The sequence below is a fragment of the Nicotiana sylvestris genome, chromosome 7 (genome assembly GCF_000393655.2).
Source record: "Nicotiana sylvestris chromosome 7, ASM39365v2, whole genome shotgun sequence".
NCBI classification, from domain to species: domain Eukaryota; kingdom Viridiplantae; phylum Streptophyta; class Magnoliopsida; order Solanales; family Solanaceae; genus Nicotiana; species Nicotiana sylvestris.
Window position 1 is genome coordinate 150,332,728 of NC_091063.1, and position 7,927 is coordinate 150,340,654.

At 34.1% G+C, this 7,927-nt stretch overlaps 1 long non-coding RNA gene across 5 annotated transcripts; it reads left to right on the forward strand.

Annotated features, from left to right (window-relative positions):
* Positions 1 to 1,849: 1,849 nt before the first annotated feature.
* LOC104213517 (uncharacterized) lies at positions 1,850 to 5,815 on the forward strand. Of its 5 annotated transcripts, XR_011401016.1 has the most exons (6): positions 1,850 to 2,063; positions 2,261 to 2,359; positions 2,501 to 2,535; positions 2,991 to 3,070; positions 3,286 to 5,490; positions 5,650 to 5,815. It is a non-coding gene; the product is annotated as an uncharacterized lncRNA (long non-coding RNA). The 5 variants fall into 5 exon arrangements; XR_011401014.1 differs by having other exon boundaries at positions 1,850 to 2,359; XR_707659.2 differs by having other exon boundaries at positions 1,850 to 2,359; positions 5,430 to 5,490.
* The last annotated feature ends 2,112 nt before the right edge of the window (positions 5,816 to 7,927 follow it).

Consider the following 7,927-nt stretch of genomic DNA (forward strand, 5'->3'; position numbering starts at 1 on the left):
TAATTTTATATATGAAGTATAGTGTTAAGGGTTCTTTAGAGGGGTATAAGGTGTAAAGTTCCTAATTTATAAGTTAATACTATGAGCTATTCATTTTGTTTCTCTTCATCACTATTTTAGATATGTCAAGCTGTCTTTCTTGCTTGCACTCATTTACGTTGGCTTTAAGAGTGGAGATCATATTTCTTCCAATCTATTTAAGCGTTGGTGGAGGACTTATTTAATATTCATATTAGATATAAAATATTTAATTCAAACAATTATCACTTCTCATTAGTGATAAGTAAGTTTTCTTAACCATTTGTTTGTCAGTTTTCTTTTTATCAATCTTTAATCACATAATTCTTACTTTTTACTGTTTCTTTGGAATTTAGTTGAGGTTATTATATATGAAAATAGTAGATAATTAAAATTGCAGTTATTTCCAGCTTCTTTCCTCTTATTCAAGATTGCTGACACACTACATATTGGAATTAAATGTGCTAGGAGAAATCGCAAAGTTGGAAAATTAAGTTACTCTATAATCTACTAAATGAGATAAAAACTCGATTTCTCAAGTTTTAACACAAGAAAAGCGGTAACTTGTTGATTACTAAAAGTTCAGTATCTAATTTTATATTCGCGTTAGGGAAACTGTAAATATCATTACCAAGTCTTTTTAATTGATAAAAGACTTCATTTTTTTTGGTATAGTGACATAGGATGCATTAAATTTCCAAGTTCTTAAGTTTTCTAATATCAGTTTTCAAAGTTAAAATTAACTTTTAGTTCTCTGGCAGATGCCTTTTAACCATCATAAAACTACTATATATGTCAAGAAGTTACAATTAAAATTTGAAAACTTCACTATTTCTTTTATATTGACTTTTTAATTAATAAACGAAGCTTCATTAATTTCTTGTATGGTGATATTAAGAATGCAATAAATATTTATTTTAAGTTTCCAATATTTGGATCAATTTCAGTAGTTTTTACAAGAAAGTTGCCTAATATTTTAGGAATTTAATTTAAACTACCCAAATTTTTATATTAGTAAATAAATTTTTTAACAACAAGATCCAAGATAGTGTATTTTAAATGTATGGCTAACATCTTATTAATTTAAAATAAACCTTACTAATATAAACGAATATTACTAATATAATAGTAGAATTTGATGCAATACATGAAAAAATATGTAAGTAATCTCTAATTTTAGGGAAGAAAAATTGCACTTAGAGCAAAATTATAAGTAGATGTCTCAAGATTTTTTTATAAATAAAATAAAACCTTTTATAGTCCTCTTGGATTTGCAAATTGAAGGATTGCATATAGATGTTCATAACATGCGCGGAAGACAATAACAATCCTAGGAAGATCTTTTCTTGTTTAAAATTTATTTGCATGTCAAAGATCAAATCTAAGACGTACCTGGTGAAGAGAGTCTCGTTTCAAAATTCTTCGATAGTGCGAAGACCCTATGCATATCCACACCGAGACCGATACTTGTTACTAACTCTTTGATCAACGAAACCCGCAAACAAATTGAATGAAATACCTTGTACTGAAATTTCCTCAAAAATCTCAACTCAACGATAGAAGAACGAGAAACACTTTTTTTGTAATTGTATTTTCTCTCTTGGCTTTGTATTGTACTCACACTTTCACAAAGTGAGTTTTATTCTCAAGAATTAATGCGGCAAAGTTTTATACATCACCCTTTATATAGCATCACCTAAAAACTTTTTCCCTATTTGCACTACAAAAAAAGGGAACAATTATGGCATTATTAAAGTGGCGGTTATCAAAACCGCCATTATAGCACTATGGCAAATTTTAAGCCGCCAATGATGCATCCATAAAGCGGCGATTTTAGCATAATAAATGGCGGTTTAAAACGCCGCTATTTTTATTTCAGAATTTTCATACGTCATAACATTTGAGGCCAGTAGAACCTTTGATTGGGAAGAAATGGCGAATCTGTGGTCTACGATGAAGCTCCCATAGATTTTGCTGAACTCCGCCACGGTCACGGTCACGCCTTCAGCAATTCAAACTCCTAACTCCAAATAAAGCTCAGCCAAGTCATCTCTATTTTTATCTCCTTTCTGCTCTGTATTGATTATATATTGACGTGGATCTAGGGTTTTATTGTTTGTTTGCGTTGCTCTGTCAATACAGTTATTGGATGACAAACCTATTGTAATCTATTGTTCTGCATTTTGAGAGCCTATTGTTTATCAAAACAAAGGGGTTTAATGTGGTACTTTATATTCAACAGGAGATGGTATTCCTATATCTAAAAGAGCAAAGGATTTGGTGACATTGTTGGATATCAATATCCTGCCTTTGCAGGTCAAAACTTCTGAAATACATAGTGGTAGAGTTTTGTTTTTCCAAATATCCAAAATTAGTGTTTCTTCCATTGATTTGGATCGTTTCCATGAGTTGGTATTCCTAGGATGTATTACTTTCTCCTTGTCTTAAGGCCACTTCATTCATTTTGTTTACTTATCTACAGGTTATACAGAGGCATACACCATTCGGATAGTTAAGGTAATCCTATTTTTTTCTTATTAGATCTCCTAGCTTACTCTCCCCATTTAGATATAAAACTAAAACTAGTAGAAGCAATCAGAGATCTCTATTTTTTTATACAGCAGGATCTTTTAGTTGATAGAAAGGCAAACATGTCTTTGGTGGAATAGTATCTTATAAATAATCACATCAATATAGTCTTCTAATGCTGATTTTGGAAGTCCATGTAAAAGATAAACTCAGCGAAAATGTACATTGACACAAGCACACCTATTCTGGATGTGCAAGAAGTGGTATATATATTGGCTAGCTATTAAATCAAGTGAGGTATACCTGGCTTTAGAGTGTGACTGGTCCGATTATAATTTCCAGTGATCTTTAGTGACCTTGAAGAAACTGTAAAAGGAATTTATGTTTTTCCTATTGAGAGTGTATATTAATCACTAACTTAAACTATATGAATCATGGTTCAGAGACTGAAGAACTTCAACAAATCAACACGAGAATTTATTCGATTCCTCAAAACTATTGAGTGTGTGACAATTATCATAAGGTACCTACCTTTCTCTCAACTAGCTCAAGTCATTGCTATCTCTCTTTTTGTTTGCCGTTTTTATTATCGTTGAGTTTCTTTGCTTTATTGAAGATTGCAGTAACTCAAAACCTCTGTGGTAATCAAACTTTTCACTTGTTCTTTTTCGATAGAACTTTTTCTTTTTCTTTCAAGCTCAGGCAATGATATTGTTGTGCAAAAATATTAATGGCTAGGAGAAATGCATTGCTTGCACAACAGAGGAGAAATCTACAACAAGAAGGAACAATGAACCTTGAAGTACGCCTTCCTCAGGAATGGATAGACTTTCTTTATTATTAGCTTTAAAGGTTTATCCGGAAATGGTCTTTAGGTTAATTCCCTTTTGGTTTTATTCAAGGGAAGGTGCCATGGTGCATGCTATTTGCTGATGACATTATTCTAATTGACGAGACACGAGGCGGCGTCAACGAGAGGCTAGAGGTTTGGAGACATGCTCTTAAGTCTAAAGGTTTCAAGTTGAGCAGGACAAAGACGGAATACCTCGAGTGCAAATTTGGGGTAGAGCAGACGGACGCAGGAGTGGAAGTGAGGCTTGACTCAAGTCATTCCCAAGAGGGGTAGTTTCAAGTACCTTGGATCGGTTATTCAGGGGATCGAGGAGAGCGACAAGGATGTCACACACCGTATAAAGGTGGGGTGGATGAAGTGGAGGTTAGCATCGGGAGTCCTGTGTGACAAGAAAGTGCCACCTTACTAAAAGGTAAGTTTTATAGAGCACTGGTTAGGCCTGCCATGTTGTATGGGACTGAGTGTTGGCCGGTTAAAAACTCACACATCCAGAAGATAAAAGTAGCAGAGATGAGGATGTTGAGGTGGATGTGCGGGCATACAAGGATAGATAAGATTAGGAATGAAGATATTTGAGAGAAGGTGGACGTGGCCCCCATGGAGGACAAGATGCGGGAAACAAGACTCAGATGGTTTGGGCACATTCAGAGGAGGAGCACTGACGCACCGGTGAGGAGGTGTGAGCCACTGGATGTGGTGGGCACGAGGAGAAGTAGAGGGCAACCTAAGAAGTATTGGAGAGAGGTGATCAGATAAGACATGACGCGACTTAGGATTACTGAGGACATGGCCCTTAACAGGGAATTGTGGAGGTCGAGCATTAAGGTTGTAGGTTAGGGGAAAGTTGTGAATATTTCTACAGCACAATAGAGTGAGACTAGCCAGTTAGGAGTTAGTCTGAGGATGCTATTGGTCATCTAGTGATGCAGAGCTTTATCTGCTAGTTTTTACTATACCATCCATCTATTTCGTATTTCGTATTCCGTATTTCGTATTTTGTATCTCTTATATTGTTGTTATTTTATTATGAGTCTATTGATGGTACTAATATATCGTCTCTTGTTGCTTTCTTGAGCCGAGGGTCTCTTGGAAATAGCCTCTCTGCTCCTAGGGGTAGGGGTAAGGTCTGCGTACATATTATCCTCCCCAGACCCCACTTGTGAGATTATATTGGGCCGTTGTTGTTGTTGTTGTTGTTTTAGGAAGGATTGCAAGTAGAAAGTAGATAATCCAGTGATAGAATATCCAAAACCAGTATTTTGTGAAAAACAAAATGTCTGAAAAACAAGGAAATGGTTCCTGGTAATCAGAAGAAAGGCAATAAGTGATGTTTAGTTTCTTTAAGCTTAGTTTATTAGAATATGAAGTGTTAATGACGATTATGTCCTTGGGGGTATTTTATTTTGGGTGCCTGATAAAGAATATCAAGCAGCACATAGGGGGTAGAACAGGGGAGTTTCCCTCAATTTTTGTTTGTATAATAAGTGGAATGCATCTTGTGTGAAAGTTTCATTGCAATGGCCAGATGGTAAACTTTGTAGGCTTGAAGATGCAGATCCATAACCATCCTTGTAATGCATGTCACTATATATATATACTACAATAACAAGATAATGTTTTCTAAGTTTGTCACATAAAAGATTGAGCTCTGTTCGACACCCTTCTACTTCTAAAGCCATGGACGAGAAGTGAAGTCAGTGGATTGCGGTGTTTGTGAGTTTGTGAAGTAAGGAGGGAATGTGTTTAAGGAAATGGTGAAAGGACGGAGAACAACAAATTGTGTGGCGGTGTATGAAACAATTATTCATTGTTGTTTCGCGCTATCCTAGTATTTGCTAGGCAGTTACAAAGATTCATCACTTGCTGAACTGATAATCTTCTTTACGTGCATATTGTTTGTGCACCAACACTTGTATAATATCTTCGTGTCTTTCAATTTTCAATTTTTCTCTCATTCTGCTGTATCCTTTTCTTTTTTCTTTCGTTTGGGATATGTTCTTTTTGAACTAAAGACATTCAAAACATATAGCAAAGCTGGAGTTGCGCTGCATAACAAGAGGATTGAATGTTGGATCATTACCAAAGGAAAGGTTTTATTAGATTTCTCTACTTGACCACCTTATTTTTGTTCATGTTAACTGCGATAGTGATGACATTTTCATTCCAGTCTTACTGCAGAAAAAAGCAAAAGATAAAAGTGTAAATTGCCCCGAGCAAATGGTACTTATTTAGCAACGTATTTCTTGCAGGTATTTGATTCAAGAAGTGGACGGCACTTGAAGATGTTCAAACGGGAGTAACAATGCGTATCATGTGTGCGGCCATTAGTCATTATTGTTAGGATTGACTTAAGTTTTCCTTTAATCTTGTTAAGTAGTAGTTCTTTGAGATTTTAACACATTTGGTATTGTGATTTTACACTACTTAATGTTCTTTTTAATATAATGAATATTTTACTTGATTTTTCCTTTATATCTGTGTCAATATTATCATAAAGAAGTGATAAACGTGTGTGTGACATTGAAAGGCAAAATTCACAGTAATAAATAAGTGAAGATATAAATAATTTTGACGCTTTATACATGCGAAACATGCCATTTCAATTAACTGGACAATTTGTATATTGTGGCGGTTTCAACAGCCACCTAAAACCGCCGTTATACAAACTTGTGAATTATGGGCCAACGTGATTTCGGCGGTTCGAAACCGCAAGAGGTAACCGCCGCAAATACCTCCTATTTTTGTAGTGAATTGGTTGAGGTAATGATTTACTTAGGGTAAAAATTTATTCCAAAAATAAACTTTGTACAATTTTTTCATAAAAAATCGAATCCCATTCAAATGGGTTTGTGGCTGCCGAAGATGGTCAAATTTTCCAACTCAAAGTTGGAATCTGTTGCTCGTAAACTTTTCATATTAATCAAATGTTAATCCTATTACAAAATGGGATGAAATTGCGACATGTACGTTCCTTTTAGAATCCAATTCCAATTGGATTTCACGTCTTCATAGGCTTTCACGTTGCTAATCCAATTCAAAATTGGATTTAGCTAACAAGTCCTTTATTAATAGTCTATATAACATCTTTTATATAAAATAAGTACTAATTTTATATCACATATATAGTTAACCAATAGATATAGTCTAATTTTCTATTCCAAATAGAAAACTTCAATTTATTTATAATATTAATTATATCCTTTGTGCTAGCAAAAAATGTAATAATATTTCATTTGGACTAATAACTTCATTTATTTGACTAATTAAGTTCTTTAATTCAATTGTCAAATAATAAAATAATTAATCCTTTTGCAAAGATCAGAACACTCGTTAGTGTGCGACCCCATAGGTTCAATTCTAAACCGATAGTAAATTAATCACATCAATATACCACTCAAGGGTGCGTCTAGCAACACTCCTTAACGACCATATATAATGAAATATACAATTTACTCTCAAGAACCAGTAGAAGAATAATATAGTAATTCCTTCTGTCCTTATAGCTCTAGGTCACCCTAGGATATGGTTCAACTGTCAAATCCTAATAAGCGACCAACTATGTGTTCATATCAAATATAATCGATCACTGAATGACCTAAGAAACTCTTCTTCTTTTCATTCAATTATCCTGGCCAAGGTCTTAATTTGGTCGTTTATAATTCATGATAACATGGAGCTTAAACTCATTACCAAGAGTTGACAGATTCCATCTTGATCAATCACTAATTCTACAAGCATTTAATCATACCCAATATCCTTTCAACTATCGCCCTAGGGCCATAGGTGTCTGGTATCAAAGCACAATAAATAACTTGTCAATTATTATGACGATCTCAGGTCAAAGGAAACTTTTACATCACATTCTTCAAGAGAATATCCTATTGACAGTTTATGGTAATTCTAACCATTAGAAATTATCCAATGAGTCAGTGCAATGATCATATCTCTATATGCATCATCTATCTATGTAATTTAGTTAATGAGATCAACTAATCTTTATCACATAAAGACGATCACATAAATATTGATCTAACTGGATTACTAATGTCCAAATTAATAATCCTACGATCAAGAACAAAACTTAGATTAAATTGTAAGAGACTTTACTCTCATTATCATGATCTCCATCAAATTACAAGTCTCAAAATTTAATCAAGGGCCTTATTAAATTAATCAAGCAATTAATAGTAACTATGATAAAAGAATATCAAATGCCATATATTTTTATATCAAATAACGTTCACAAAAATATGTTCAAATTATCAAATATGAGAATGGATCTAGGGCATATCTACTATATCCCTAATAATCTCCTACTTGAACTGAGCCAATCACTCTTGTACTTCATTCCCAATTTCCACTTGTGCTTGTCAAACTCATTTGCGCCAAGAGCTTTAGTGAATGGGTCTGCAACATTTTCCTTTCCATCAACCTTTTGAATCTCGACGTCTCCATGTTCAATGATTTCTCTTATCAAGTGATACCTTCGTAGAACGTGTTTGGATTTTTGGTGTGATCTTGGTTCTT